Here is a 16,409-nt window from a genome sequence, read left to right as displayed (position 1 = left end):
TATATTTGACTAATGGTTAAATGTGTTTGATGATTAGAAACATTTTGTGTGACAAACATGCAAAAGAATAAGAAATCAGGAAGGGGGCAAATAGTTTTTCACACCACTGTATTTATAGATTATTATTCTATATTGAAAGAGAACAACATCAACAATAGAAAAGAAATTCTCTATATCTTATCTTATCAGTGGAAGTTATTTGATTGCGCAATATCTTTAGTCATAGAGGAACTAGTTCTTGATATAAAGGAAGTTCTGCCTTGCGCTGAAGTGTTGTAATCTTTCGATAAAAAAGTTTACATTTTCATGTGATTTAAATTTTAAAGGATGACCTCCTCATGATACTCTGCATTTAGTAATATTTTTATAGTCACTTTAACTTTAGAGCAGGTTACCAACACACTCCTCTTCTAAAATTTCTGTATACAGTATATTTACTGGGGAACCGGGTCAGATGTAGAGTTTAATGTGATCTGGGGCTAAGCAGAGCAAAGTAAGGTGTCACTAAGTTCTAGCAAGGCACAATAGGCAACACACCGCAAAGTTGGGGGTGTATTTGGTTTGTCAGACATAACATCCAAATATAAGTTTGGGGAGAAGCATCCTGGGAACAGAAGTGTAATTTTTTACCCCAAGAGTATTCAAAGTCCCCTTTAATTCTTTTCGGAAAGAGAAGGACACATGGGAGAAATAACAGACATGGTGATACTTTTAGTCCTGCAAAGTGACAAGCTATTTTGTTTTTCTCCTGGAATGGATGTCCCAGTTATCTTACTAGTACATATAGCAATAGAGATATTTCTAGAAAAGTCATCATGTGCTAATGAACTGGAGTGTTAATTTTAAAGTCTCATCTAAATAATTTTACAGGGGAAAGGACAGATAAAGACAGTCATAGTTCTGATTTCAAGGGACACCAGTAATGTAATCAGTTTAAATCACAGAATACAGCAATAGAAAATTAAAAGGAAAAGATAACAGACAATAAGAATAAGAAATCAGGAAGGGGGCAAATAGTTTTTCACACCACTGTATATATGGAAGAGAAGGTCTGTGATGCGGTTTGTATATTTGCAGCTGGAGATCCACAAAGGGAGAAAATGAATCACGTATCATAAAGTAGTTTTTATTCCTGAGCTTTCAACCCCTACCAGGGGTCTTCATCAGAGGATAATGCTCAGACTTACAAGAATCAAAGGCAATATATAACAATAAATTACAATAAATTAATAAATATATATATATATATATTTATATATACAGTATATACTGTACACTACCAGTCAAAGGTTTTACTCAAATTTAATCAGTTGACAGCAGTAAAGGTTTAAATTTAAAGTTTAGGTTAGCGAAAACTGAATAAAAGAAATTTCAGAATATAACAAATAGGCCTTATTCCGGGAACAACTACTGGGTTACAATCTAGTGATGTTATGTAACAATTAAAGTAAATTAAGCCTTGCAAGTTGAAGCAAACAATTTGTACAGGTGTCCCAACCTCTGCTGATAACTTAAAAACCCTCTGTTTGTCTTAAAGTGGAGATGGAGCAGACTGTGCTCCTCCAACCTCTGAAGGTATAAATACAATACAGTTTATTTTTGTATAGCCGAAAATCACACAGGAAGTGCCGCAATGGGCTTTAACAGGCTCTGCCTTTTGACAGCCCCCCAGCCTTGACTCTCTGAGAAGACAAGGAAAAACTCCCAATAAAAACCTTGTAGGGAAAAATGGAAGAAACCTCGGGAAAGGCAGTTCAAAGAGAGACCCCTTTCCAGGTAGGTTGGGCGTGCAGTGGGTGTCAAAAGTAGGGGGTCAATACAATACAATACACAGAACAGAACAATTCCTTAATACAGCATAATAATAAAAATTTTAGAAGTACGGTTTAACAGTAGATGATATGACATAATTAGGTTTGGATATTTTTAGAGTCCTGGAGACCTCATCCATCTAGCTGCCTCCCCATTTGGCCATGCCACGGCTGAAACGTTGCTCAGATGAAAGGACCCCTCTTTCCCATGATTCCTGTGATCCTCCATCAGGGATGACTTTACCATAGGCAGGCAAACAACTTGGCAGGTGGGCGTGGCACCAATGCCACATTTGGGTACCGAGAAAAGAAACAGAATAGGTGAGGGTTAGTATTCAAATATAATTATCATGTTACTTATGTTTTAGTGCTAATGACTAACAACAGAGATGCAGTATGTACAGTTAATCAGCAGCTCTAGTCAGGATATGCTAAACTGAAGTAGTGAGTCTTCAGCCGGGATTTAAAGGCTGAGACTGAAGGGGCATCTCTTATGGAAGCAGGAAGACCATTCCACAGTTTAGGGGCCCTGTAACTAAAAGCTCGACCTCCCACTGTTATTTTATTAATCCTTGGAATCCTAAGCAGACCGGCATCTTGAGATCTTAATGTGCGCTCAGGTTTGTAAGTCATGATAAGTTCAGACAAGTAAGCGGACCTTGGCCATTTAATGCTTTATATGTTAAAAGGAGGATTTTGAAATCTGCCCTAAACTTAACTGGGAGCCAGTGTAAAGATTTAAGAACTGGAGTTATGTGTTCATATTTTCTTGTTCTTGTAATAATTCTTGCAGCGCATTTTGGATTAACTGGAGGCTGTATAGAGAACAGTTTGAACAGCCAGTGAACACCGCATTGCAGTAGTCAATCCTACTAGAGATAAATGCATGAATTAATTTCTCACAATCCTGTTTATTTAGAAAGCGCCTTAATTTCCTAACATTTTTAAGATGGAAAAACATGTTTTGGACGACTTTGTAATATGTGCTTTAAATGACATGCTAGAGTCAAAGATAACTCCTAGATTGCGGGCTGATTCAGTAAAATTAATTGGGATTCCAACTGAGTTAAATGACGACAAAATATTGCTGTGATCAGCGTCATTCCCTCCAACAATTAACATCTCTGTTTTATCTGTATTTAAAGACAAGTAGTTCTCATTCATCCATTCCTTTAATTCACTAACACAACTAATTAAAGACAACATCGGAGAAACTTCATTTGATTTAAATGAAAGGTATAACTGGGTGTCATCTGCATATGAGTGAAAATTAACATTATGTTTCCTAATGAGAGATCCCAGTGGAAGCATGTAAAGTGAAAACAGTAAAGGTCCCAGTACTGAGCCCTGCGGGACACCATATTGAACTTCTGTGTATAATGATGGAGTACTGTCAGCACATTTCTGTACATACTGGAATCGATTTGATAAATAAGAACTAACCAAGCGAGCACGGGGCCTGTAAGCCCAACATCGTTTTCTAGCCTGTGCAGTAAAATAGAATGGTCAATGGTGTCAAATGCTGCACTTAAGTCCAACAACATAATTACAGTGGAATTTCCTTCATCAGAGGATATCAGAATGTCATTTACAACCCGTGTTAGTGCCGTTTCTGTACTATGACCAGTGCGAAAACCAGACTGGAATTTCTCAAATAAATTGTAATGCGTAATATGTGACTGAAGCTGACTGGCGACTACTTTTTCTAGTATTTTAGAGAGAAATGGTAAATTTGAAATAGGCCTATAATTATTTAGTATGTGTGGGTCTAGGTCTGACTTTTAAGTAAAGGTTTAATGACTGACACTTTTAGTGCATCAGGTACGGTGCCATGCAGTAATGAACTATTGATAACGGCTTCATTTTAGTAATTAAAGTTAAGACTTCCTGGTGAGTTGCAGGATTAAAATTACTAAAGTGCAGAATGCAATGTGCGGCAGGGTCTGCTAAGCTAGTATTTGGCTTGTACTGTGATGCTGAGATCTGGGATCTTATATTTTTAATTTTCTCATTGAAGAAGTTCATAAAGTCTGTACTGCTAATATCTGTTGGTATTTTGCACTGTTGATCTGAATTGCCATTTGTTAATTTAGCCACTGTTCTAAACAGTACCCGAGGATTTTATTATTGCTATCTATTAATGTAGAATAGTATTCTGAGCGAGCTTTAAAGAGGGCTTTTTTATATTTATTTACACTCTCTGTCCATGCAACTGTATACATACAGTTAGATCCGTACGTATTTGGACAGTAACACAATTTTTTGACATAGTACGGCACTATAATGGATTTTAAATTAAGCAATCATTATGTGACTGAAGTGTAGATTTTCAGCTTTGATTTAAGGAGTTTACCAAAAAATATTTAAGTAATAATGGACATTTTTCTTCATAGCCGACCCATTTATCCCCATTGCCACCCATTAGGGAGAAAGAGAGAGAGAGGCAAGAAACCTAGTTAGCAGCAGTGGTATTACCTAGCTTACTTGAGCCATCTGGGAGGTCCCTAAGCATGCATGTCTGACAATATACAGTATATATAGAGAAAGAAAGACATGCAAAAAATCAAAGGAACAACATAAATAATAAATCATTTGTAATTTGATTTGTTATATTCAATAGGCAACTAAATGCTTTAATAGCTTTTTGTCTGTGGTGTAGTCTCCTATTACAGTTAATAGCCTTTCCACTTTGAACTGTCACTTTAGGCATCATGTGAAATGTACTTGAACTTGTCATTCTTTTTAAGTTAACTGGTGAAAGATTTAATATAGTTATAACAGCTATATGAGGCACATCTCACTTGACAAGTATGTCTGTAGTTTTTTGATCACATATATTTCAAATTACATTGGCATCTCGTATCACACTCATATATAGCTGTTGCCTCTTTGTGACAGTGCGACTTCTATTGGGATCTAAACTGTAATGGTCCTTTTTCCCATTTATAAATTAATCAGAGATGAAGTCCTTCTTTCTCTCCCTCTTTCTTAAGCTAAAATGTTAGTAGTTTTTTTTACTCATTACAGTCCTGCCATATTTTATGCAGAGTTTCACCTTTCAGCTGCTGGAATGTTCACCATGTACTGTATGTATTTCTTCCTTCACTCAGTCCTGACGAGTGTTGCTCCGTACTTCCTCTTTTGGCAGGGATTATGGTGTTTGTGTGACTATGAAAGCAACTGAACAACTCTCTTTTGTTGGCTACTGGTTTTCTAGGGGGCAATTAAGAAAATGCGTCCCCACAGGCAACTTTTCTGCATATAAAATGTGGAGATGCCTGGCTCACAATGTACAATGTATGCTTTTTTATTAATGGGTTTCACATGGAAAGAGTGAGATCTTACTACAATTTGTAGTATAAATTGCAGGGCACCATGGAAGCCAGGAGTATGGGGGTCGGTGGGACTGCAAGCGTGGGCTTTGGTTTGATTACCCCCCACCCCACCAAGGACTTACAAATGGTGTTATTGGCCCTAAAAGTTAATTTGGTGATTGCTACAGAGAAGCCTTTTGAGCTGGGAGTTTGGAGGTCAACTAGGACATCCAAGCTAAAAGTCTTTTTGACGTTGTAGAAATATATAGAGTATATACTGTACATTTAATAGTCCATGACTGCAGCTTGCCTGAAGAAGGGGGCCGAGCTGCCTCAAAAGCTTGCATATTGTAATCTGTTCAGGTAGCCAATAAAATGTGTCATTTTGCCTTGTTTCTCATTAAATACATTTACAGGTATTCCAGATATTTACAGGTGCCATAAATTGCTATAGATAAATAAAGCTTCTCTTTTATTATAGTAAAGTGAGATGGTAAATTACTAACACAATAATTTATTGCTCTCCTGTACCAGGCAATGGATTTTTTTACAGTAAAAGACATTGAGATAAAGGATTACTTGTTCCTCCTGTTTTTGAATCACTTTCATAAAGTGAAAGCACTTTCAAAATGTAATCACATAACAAAAGTACTGCAAAAACAATTTAAAAACAGTTACATTTTCTTAATGAATATGTGTTGGGAGTTAATTTAATTAAAGCAACTGGAAACCAGAAGGAACTAACCATATCCTCATACACGTACATAAATACACATTAATATATTTAAATTATTCCACACATAAGAATAGCATTGTGTTAAGAAAACATGTAGAGGCCAATGTAGTTTTAAGAAAACACATTTAAGATTATAAATATTGCAATGTCAATTTGTTACCACTTGCGGGCAGTGTGTTGGTCAGGTGACCAGTTTTATTGGTGATTAGAGTTTTTTTTTTTTTTGGTTTGTCATAGTATTAAACTGGCATTATACGAGGTTAGCACTTTTGCAGGCACATTCAATCTCTATTTAATGAATAGGGGTTGATTGTGGTAGGTTAATTAATGTGTTTGAACTCCGTGACTAGTGATTAATCTGTAGTACATAATGAAAGACAGGGAAGTGTGAAAGAAAGAAAGAAAGAAAGAAAGAAAGAAAGAAAGAAAAAGAAATGACTGTGAACTGACATAAGAACATGAAGTGGATGGAAAAGCAAAATGAGAAGGTGACGAGTAAAAGAAAGGTATTGATTAGTATGGTGCCTTATCTATGAGAGCAGGGTCAGGCCTGCTCCACTGCAGCTAAGAGTGGTGGGGGGACAGGGAGCGCAGGAGTCCCAGTTTGGTGTCGGGACAGGGTTGAGGCTGCCGTTTTGGATGAAGGGGAACTGCAGACTCAACGTAATAAGGTGTGTGGAAGGAATGAGTGGAGTGAGAAAAAATCAGTAGTTTTATTCGTCTGGTAAACGGCGATGGCTGTGATTGGGTTCCACTCATAGAGTAAGTGCTGGGGTATAATGCTGAAAGTTTGCTGCTCTGATGATGGACTGAGATCTCGTTTCTCCAATTTGTTTCAACATGGTTTTATTTATTTATACTGTATGACTATTTATTATACTCACAAAGACTTTATGTCTGCCTAAAGCATGGTTGCATTTGCTTTTATAATCAACTAGCCATCCCCTGCAGCTCTGCCTGTCTAGTAGTGAAACAGGTGTAACAGAAAGCGCTATACCAGTGCTTGACCCAGCACAGACACCTTCCCCATTTCCCACATTCACAACACAGTCCCAACAATCACTCAGTACACACAATACTTTTTCTTCTATCTCCTTCACTCCTCTCAGCAAGATTTGTCTCTCTCCTCCCGACTCTTGGCTCCCAGAGTACCATCTGCTGGTCTCTTATATAGGTCACCTGGAAGTGCTCCAGGTGCTCGTTGACCCACTTTCGGCAGCACTTCTGGGTGTGGCAGAAGAATCGCCCACACAGGCTCAGGGACAGTTGCAACACATCCTGGCAGCACCCCCGGATCCCAACAGGGCTGTAACAAACTCCAATTCCCATGAAGCCCATCCAGTGGGTCTGCCATCTAGTGTTCCAGGGGAGGTGATGCTTTGTCCACACTTGCTCCCCAGGTCCTTCCAAGGCAGAGGCTTTCCAGCTGGGAAGGGGCCTCAGACACCCATGACACAGGACAGTGAGAAGGGCCTCGTCACTCTTCCCCCTCCCCTTGGCCTGCAGCCTCTGTCTTGGATTAGCATGAATATATCGCTCCTGCAAGCAAAATATGATACTTAGCGTGATGAGAGAAGTTGCAAAATCAACCAGAATGTTCAAGCAAATTATAGAAAAAAACTCGATCTAAATCCGTTAAGTAGTTCTCCCGTGAAAAGTGGCCGGACATACAGACAGACAGATATTTTATATTTATATAGAGAGAGATAAACAGGCACTTTTTGGACTTTTGACACAACTAATCTTGTTGATTTATTAGGGGGTCTATGTAATACCTGAGTGTTGGGTATGCCCCATCACAGTGGTCCTCTCATTTTCTGTTTCTTTCTTTGGCGGCGATTGTCTTCGAATACTGTTACCATGTTGAGGAGAAAACAAGCACAGCAGAGAGACGTATTTTGGGATTTTTTGAGGCTTTTCCCTGTTTTTTTTTTGCCTCTACTAAATGTTACAGAGCACAATTGAAAAGTCTTATAACAAAAAGAATAGAGGAATGGAATAAAGCTGGAATGTCAAAGGCATGAAATTCTGTCATTCTATGTGCTGTCATTTCTTTCAGTCAAGCACCAAACGGCAGTATAACAGACTTTAACTATGGCACCTCCAGTCTTTGGTTTACCTTTGTTTGGTTCCTACACTTAATTTAGAAAGCTCATTATTTTAGCCTAACAAATTCTTGGTAAGGAAGCTGATGTGTAATTTGTGTTGCCTTTTTAATAATTATGTCTGATTTTGCCTACATCTCATTCTGAATCTTTTCTTCTTGATGTCCCGTGATGGTGTTTGGTTATTACCACCATCGTGTAGACGTTCTCTCAGGACTTTGGAATAAAAGCTCAGAATGGATGTCTCATCATCCTAAACCTGCACTGTAGTACTGCACATTGTAGAATATCCAAGGTGACTGATGACCAACCATTTTGGAATGGCTGTGGTAGCCATTATTGTTAGGGCATTTGTTTGTAGAGTATTGCTTTTATTTTCCTCCCTAAGCTTATAAAATAATAATTCTTTACATTTATTTAGTGCTCTTCCCACTACTCTAAGCACTTTTACATAGTGAATGGGGAGCCACTTTAACCACCACTAATGTGCAGCATGCAGCAACAGCAGCCATATTTGTGCCAGTATGCTCAAAACACATGAGTTATTAGGTGATGAAGTAGTGAGAGAGAGACAAGGGATGATTAGGGGGCCAGAATGACTAAGCTGAGGTGGGCATTTTAGCCTGGACATCAGGACACCTTACTCTTTATGAAGGATGCCCAGAGATCTTTTATAACCACAGACAATCAGGACCTTGGTTTTATGTCTCCTTTGAAGGATGGCACCATTTTTGCAGCACAGTGTCCCCATCACTGCATTGGGATCCTCATTCAGGTCACAGGGTGAGCAGCACCTGCTGGCCTCACCAATGCCTCTTTCAGCAGAAACCCAAGCTTTTTCTGGTTAGTCTCCCATCCAAATATTGACCAGGTCAGAACATGCTTAGCTTCAGGCAGATGACTTTTTAGGGGTTTAGAATAGTCAAATTTTACTGTATATACTTTAAAATTAATAAAATTACATTTACTTGGGTAGAATTCTGGATGAGAGCAATATTGACCTGTCCTGGAAGGGATGTTAAGTTAATGAAAAGTCAATTCGGGGCATATGATAAGAAATAGCATTTCATTCCCAAAACCAGTGGTTGAACAGAAAAATACAGCTGTCTGACTTATTCAAGCCTCTGCAGTGTTGTCTGGCCCTTGGATGATCATGATCACGGTTTATTATGAAATACTGAAGGCTTATATAGCTAAATATAACGTAACAGTCTGAACTGAGACAGTTCTACTTCTCTAAAATCATACATGATAATGTAGGAAATCTGAAAGTGTTATTTTATTCCTTTAAACACACCTCCATCGGATCTGTTCCTGAAACCTTTAATGGAAAAAAAAGGACTCCTGCAACATTTATTAAAGATAAAAAAGTGAACTGACACTTGCATAAAGGTTGGCTTTGAATTTAAAATGTGAAACTTATAGGACCCCAAAAAAAGGAGCTGCCACCATGTATTTAAAGGCTGAAAAATTGAAAGAACTATGTCCACAAGATAGTTTCTTTGAATGTTTGCTCTACTAACACTGAAAGGAAAACTTAATTTCAATCTTTCCTGTTTACTTAAACACAAGCCGATAATCCCATCAATCTGGTCTCAGAGGATCCTTCCTACAAACATTCCTCATGTTCTTAGCTTCATCAACAGCAGTCAGCAGATTCAAGCAGTGTGCATAAAACAAACTGGGACTGGATCTTACATTTGCAAAATGAGCTTAGTTTTTGTCTTTTGTATTTATGACATTGAGTGTGCCAGTTAGAATGAGTAATGGTAATATGTTGCAAACGAAGTAAGAGTTTTTATTTTATGTTCATACCATAATTCAGTTTTGTCACATCAGTACTGGCAGTTTCCATAAGCTAGTGATTCCCAATTTCTCTACAAACACCAAGATTTTGGGCTCCTCATTATCTTTATTTACACAGATACTGCTTATCCTTAAAATCAAAATTATTGTTATTTTGTCCATTAAACTGAAGGTCTTTGTTCTCTAAGACTTCCATTTTAGCAGCTTACAAAATAGTTACAAAAAGCTTTCAAAAAATAAATTCCTCATTTACTTAATTAATTATTCAAGCAATTATTGTTACTTATCTTTTGATTCTAATTGTTTCAGTTTTCTGTTTTGAAAGTATTGCCCATTTCCAGCATTTCTGTGAATATGTTTTCATGACTTGTTAAATATTATTTTAGCCCAATGGCCTATGGTGAAGAAGCTGGTTTCATATTTTGAGGTTACATACTGTACCAGAGGTCAAACACACTGTGTCACTCCTGGTGGATTACCTAAACTGGCCGTGCACAAAGTGAGATATGAATTTTTTTAAGTACTAAGTGAAGAAAGAAAGGAATGAATGATGGTTCATTGAAACGTCCCCATCTAGTGGCTGAAAAATATATAACATGGAGCTATTTGATACCAACAACCTAATAAAAAAGCAATTAATACAATTTATTTTTATACACAGTAGCCCAAAATCACACAAGAAGTGCTGCAATGGCCCTTAACAGGCCCTGCCTTTTCATAGCCCCACAGCCTAAAAATAGGTAAATACAATACAGTACAATACACAGAACAGAACAAATCCTCAATACAATATAATAGTGCAATAGAAATATTACAAGTACAGAGCAGAATTCAACAGTAGCTAATATTACATGATACCATTTGGATGCGTAGAGTCCTGGAGACCTTCACCATCACGCCGCTTCCCCGTATTGGCCATTCCATAGCTGAGTCAGTGATCGGTTGACCAATCCGATGAAAGGACCCCTCTACCCGATGATTCCTGTGATCCTCCATCAGAGATGACTTTTCCTTAGGCAGGCAAAACAACTTGGCAGGTGGGCAGTGTCACCAAGTGTCACATTTGAGTACCAAGAAGAGAAACATAAACAGTGTTAAATGTGCACTACAACATCCAGGAATGAAAAAAAGCTAAAAAAAAATAAATGATTGACATTTAAAAACAAAAAGTAATTTAATTACTTATGCCTAGTCCATCTCAGTTACTACAGTAATTTTATATACACTCATTTTAGGACCATTCTTGTGGTACCTAAATATAATTGACATTAAAAAATGTACTCTTAACTGTTATTAGTAAATATTATTCTTTTTCTTTGAAGACTGTGATGCTTTAGGTCATGGGCATTTATGTGGGGAAAAAAAAAAACCTGTTGTACTTCAGCAAGATGTGTTCTCCTGCTGGCTGGGGTTGAATTCCTTGTTTTATGTCATTTATTTTTAGTTAATGTTCCTTTTCTTAATTTTGTGCTTTATTTTCTATGCCATTGATATGTGTCTTGTGTTTTACGGATGATTCCCCAAGAGGTGGGACCAGAGCAGGTGTTCAAAAAGTTTATAATTAAGAACGAAAGATTCCAAAAGCATTTATACAAAGAAAAGCAATACTTGTAGAAATGAATTCCAGGAAGGGGAAACACTAAAGATCCCTTGCAGAATTTTCTTTGACTTTTTGAGTTTTTGTGAAATTCTCTCTCTCTTTTGTTTTAGGCTTTTGACTTCCATCTCTTTTAAAACTTTGCACTGCCTGCTTCATCTAATGCCTCCACCTGCAACATATAGCTTATCTGTGAGCAACCTTCTTCCATTCTCAGCTTCTTATAATCGAACAAGCTTAAAGGTCATTCCATGATGACTCTAGTTTAGAGTTTTGTGTAGGACATAACTGAATGGAGATCATAATTTTTCCACACTGTAAGAAATGTACTCATTATTGAAACAGATTCACCAAGACAGCATGATATGTAAGGTATTGGGTGTCTGTTATTTGACATGCAAAGTCATGGTGCAGGTCTACCTACAGTATGTTACATATTGACATACTGGCATATGGGAGCATCACTCATATGACCTTATCCATATTGGTTAAACTCTATGACAATTCTGAATTCTAAGAACTAGATAATGTGCTATGAAAAGAATCAGAATGGCAAAGTAAATATAGAAATTTGGAGAACTTAAACTGTGAAGAGTGAAAGTGAAGAGAGGGCACCAAGAGAGCAGACAAAGAATTGAGAGTGCCTGGTAAAAAGAAATATCAATAATTAGCCAACTCAGCACATCCAGAAAGAGAAGATAAGTACAGAATTTGTGTATTAGCAGAGAAGACCCAATTCTGAATTTGTACTATTTTGCTTGATACATTTCCTGTTTAAGTCTTGCTGGGAAAGAATGATATGTGATTTTATAGGATCTCAACAGGTAATATGCCATCTTTAACAAATAACACCATTCAGTACTGTTATGGATCAGTGAACATACGAGATTAGAAAATATGACATAAATGTGTTTAATTTTACTTAACCCAAATTTCGATCATTGATGTACAGTACATCGAATGATAGAAAAAGCACGAAGAGTCACGATTATAGCTTCTTATAAAGCACAGAACTCTATTCCTCTTGACAGAATTTTGACAAGGCACATGTCAGACACACAAGCATGGGGAGCGTTTTACAGTTTTTTGCTGAACTAAAATGGGAAAGGATCTGAGAGTGAAATCGCTGCTAACTTTGGTTCATGCAGTTCCCTTTGAATGGTGGTGGAGAAGCCACCTTAAGACAGACGAGGGCAATTCCACCTCCCCTAAACAACACATTCACTGGACGTCAGCAGCCACTTTTGCACCAAATTCTGAGGAGAACAGATCTCCATGCCTGTGAAGTTCTTTTTTTCTTACCAATACTAGTTTAAGCATGTTGGTGCCGTTTTTTTCCTCTGTTAAGGACACAAAATTAAGTTATTTGATGCCCCCACCATTAATCTTGATTCCGTATTTTTAATTTCACACACATTTCATTTACAACATCTTGAATATATAGGGAACTAGCCATCCTCCGTGGCACCGCCCGCGTAGTAGTGAAACAGGACAGTGAGGAGGGCCCTGCATGGCTCCCTACTCGTGACGTTATGCTTTCTCCTCCCCTTGGCCCACAGCCTCTGTCTAGGATTAGCAAGAATATATCGCTCCTGCAAGTGAACTATGATTCTTAGCGCAATGAGAAGTTGCAAAACCTACCTGTACATTCAAACAAATTCTAGAAAAAAGCCTGATCCAAATCCGTTAAGTAGTTCTCTCGTTCGATAGCTATGCGGATGTAAGATACGCTCCGAGGCTGGCGCAGCCTACTTACTGCATGTCTCTCAGATTCATGCAAATAAATTAGTACAGCAAGCAAACTATGATACTTAGTGCGATGAGAAAAGAAAGCCGGAATGTTCAAGTGAATTATAGAAAAAAAAAAAAAACAATCTAAATCCTTTAAGTAGTTCTCTCATGTAAAGCAGACAGACAGACATTGGATTTTATATATATAGAAATGTACTGTTAATTGCAATAAGATTAAAGATCAGAATATACAGAAAGAAATCCATCCATCCATTATCCAACCCACTATATCCTAACTATAGGGTCACGGGCGTCTTCTGGAGCCAGTCCCAGCCAACGCCAACACAGGGTGCAAGGCAGGAAACAAACGCTGGGCAGGGCGCCAGCCCACAACAGGGCACACACACCCACACACCAAGCACACACTAGGGACAATTTAGAATCACCAGTGCACCTAACCTGCATGTCTTTGAACTGTGGGAGGAAACCCACGCAGAGAACATGCAAACTTCATGCAGGGAGGACCCGGGAAGTGAACCCAGGTCTCCTAACTGTGAGGCAGCAGCACTACCCACTGCACCACCATGCCGCCCCAGAAAGAAATCAGTACTTGAAAATGAAAAACATACTGTTAAAAAATGAATTTACAAAACAGAATATCAAAAAAAAATGTATTCATAACTTACAGCAAACAGAAAAAGCAGCAGCTGAGGAAGGAATCAGCAACCAGGAGGAGTAGTGATGGAGATTACAACAGTGACAAAGATAGGTAAACCAAACAGATAATGAAAATGAACGCAAACATTTCCGTGGAAGGAACAAACATTTCATTCAGTGAATATTCTTAACATACCTTCTCAAAGGCAATAGGCAATAGTGCACAAAAAAATTCAGGAATTTGTGGTTTAACCGTCCAAGACGTTTGGTGGGGTTTGCTCATTTATACTTACAACGATGACTTGTTCACTTTTGGATCACTAGCATTCACTCCCAACAACATCAGATTGACATACAGTCAGTTGGTTGGGAAACCTAAAAATTATAGTCAATAAAACATCCAACCCGTTTTTTCTTTTTAATAACCTGTATCTCATGCCTTAGTATACTTGTGTATTCCAGATCCTTTTTTTATATGGTAGTTTACTACCTCCTCTTTTGCTGTTTCTGAAATTTCCAGCTATTTGCCTTTCATCTTGTAGGGAAAGCTTGTCCATTGTTCATTTTCAAATTATTAAACTTACAGAACAGGAAAATATCAAGTTCCACACTTGCTTGTGAAAGTCCTCAAGCTAGTCGCAGGCATATATACAGCATGTCAGCACCCAAATCTCTTGCAAATAATTTGTTTGCATTCATGTCAGTGCATCTTCCATAAGTTGCTGTGACCCTGCAATTTCACTGCTTTGTTTCGCAGACAAGCTGAGGTGGGAATCACTTATATTTGGCCTTGATCTGGTCTCTGGATTCCATTCACACGCAATCTGGATATCTTAACTTACTGACTGATATATTTTTGCTGTAACCTGGTTGTGGAAAGAAGCTTGACATCTTGATATTGCCCTTTGGAAAGGTGACCAAGGAGAAGTACATTTACAAAGCACAGTTTTATTTGCAGTATAACCGTGGCACTTATTGTACATTTCAAAACTGAAAGGGTGTGTGTAAAACGTCCACCACATTTTTACACAAGCACAAGTTTGGGAATCAATTACTAAGGACAGGCAGCCTAATACTGCGTACAATCGTTTGTATCTGAAGAGAGCAGCATTGCTAATTTTGATCATTACTCTAAATCAAATTAACACTAATGTGAAGAAATACCAAAGGTCTTGTCAGCAAGTTATTAAGTTTGAATTCAATATTAATAATATAATCTATAAAGAAAGTAAAAAAGTCTATTTTGCATATTCATATTATATGATAACATTCTCAAACCCACTTAATCCAAATTAAGGGTTGTGTAGGTCTGGAGCCTATCCTGCCACTACTGGGCTCAAGGCAGAATACAACATCCACATTAGCAGCAGCCCGCTTGTGCACACACCCACAATAATACTCACATTGGGGTTAATTTGAAATTGTTGATTATGATAACTTACACAACTTTGGGGATGTGGGAAACCCAGAGGACCCAGAAGAAAAACCCTCAGGTAATTATTAGAATCAGGACCTAAGCCCAGCAGTTTTAATCCATGAACCACAGTGCTTCTGTGCCATCCTGGCATATTTAGTTTGCTGTTAAATAATGTAATTCTACTGCCTTCCATAGTACCGGTTTTATTTTTTAACAAATAGCAAACTGCAGGGGCAGAACATGACTGTGCTGTAGTTTTCTGTTGATTCCCGAGTAATTAAAATATGCTTCACATATTCTAGAATGATTATTACGGGACAGATCTTCTCAGATGCCTGAGTAATTCACTTCTAAGAACAGCTTGATCAGTGTCATTTATAAATGTATGTGTTTCCTTTTATGTTTCCAAATTTCCAGCACCTTGTGTGTGCCTGAGACTTTCAGTAATTCCAGACACTTTATTTCAGTTCCCACATGGAATACCTTCTGTGCCACACCAAACCCCCCACCCCCCCTCCCACCCCCCTTTTGCCTCTGTAAGTTTATTCCAGAAAGTCCTTTTCTACCCACAGTAAACACAGGTGTGTTGTTAGGCCAACTGAAAACATCAAAATGGCACTTTTTGGGTATCTCTATAACTAACCTCTGATGGGCAACCATTTAGTAGTCTAAGTAGGTTCCGCATCTACTCTGCTCCTCTTGCCTCCAGGCTTTAGATCCCCATATCCCTTACCAGAAAGCTCTGGTACAGAAAAATGATGAACTGAAAAAAGCAAACACAGGTCTATTTCTGTGCAACTCCAACATCTATAGGGTAATTTACAATACATAAAATGCCCAAGATGTAAATGAGAAAAAAATATTCAGCTGTCAGTCACTAGTCTGTTTATACCTTTGATTTGACACTCTGTTTATTTTGTTAAATCAGTTATGGTATCTGTCAAAGACAGGTAATAGAATAATTAAAACATATGTGTTATCTCTTGCCTTATGTACACCTTTAGCATCTTTCCTCTGTATCTGCATGTGTGAATGTGCTCCCTCTCTTGAGTGTTCCTGTAAAGCCTGCTTCTCGGACTCTGTTATTATTTTCCAGGCACCTTTCTCACCTCCTGTCCAGTTTTATACTTGCCATCTTTTAAGGTGACTCTCTCAGCATACCTCATAAGCCATTACTCTTCCTCATGCATCTCACACTTGCACTCCCTTCTCATTATATCACCAAAGTCAAACTG

This window comes from Polypterus senegalus, chromosome 2, assembly GCF_016835505.1.
Source record: "Polypterus senegalus isolate Bchr_013 chromosome 2, ASM1683550v1, whole genome shotgun sequence".
Classification (NCBI taxonomy): domain Eukaryota; kingdom Metazoa; phylum Chordata; class Cladistia; order Polypteriformes; family Polypteridae; genus Polypterus; species Polypterus senegalus.
The sequence above is the reverse complement of the archived record's forward strand: the minus strand, read 5'-3'. Positions refer to the sequence as shown.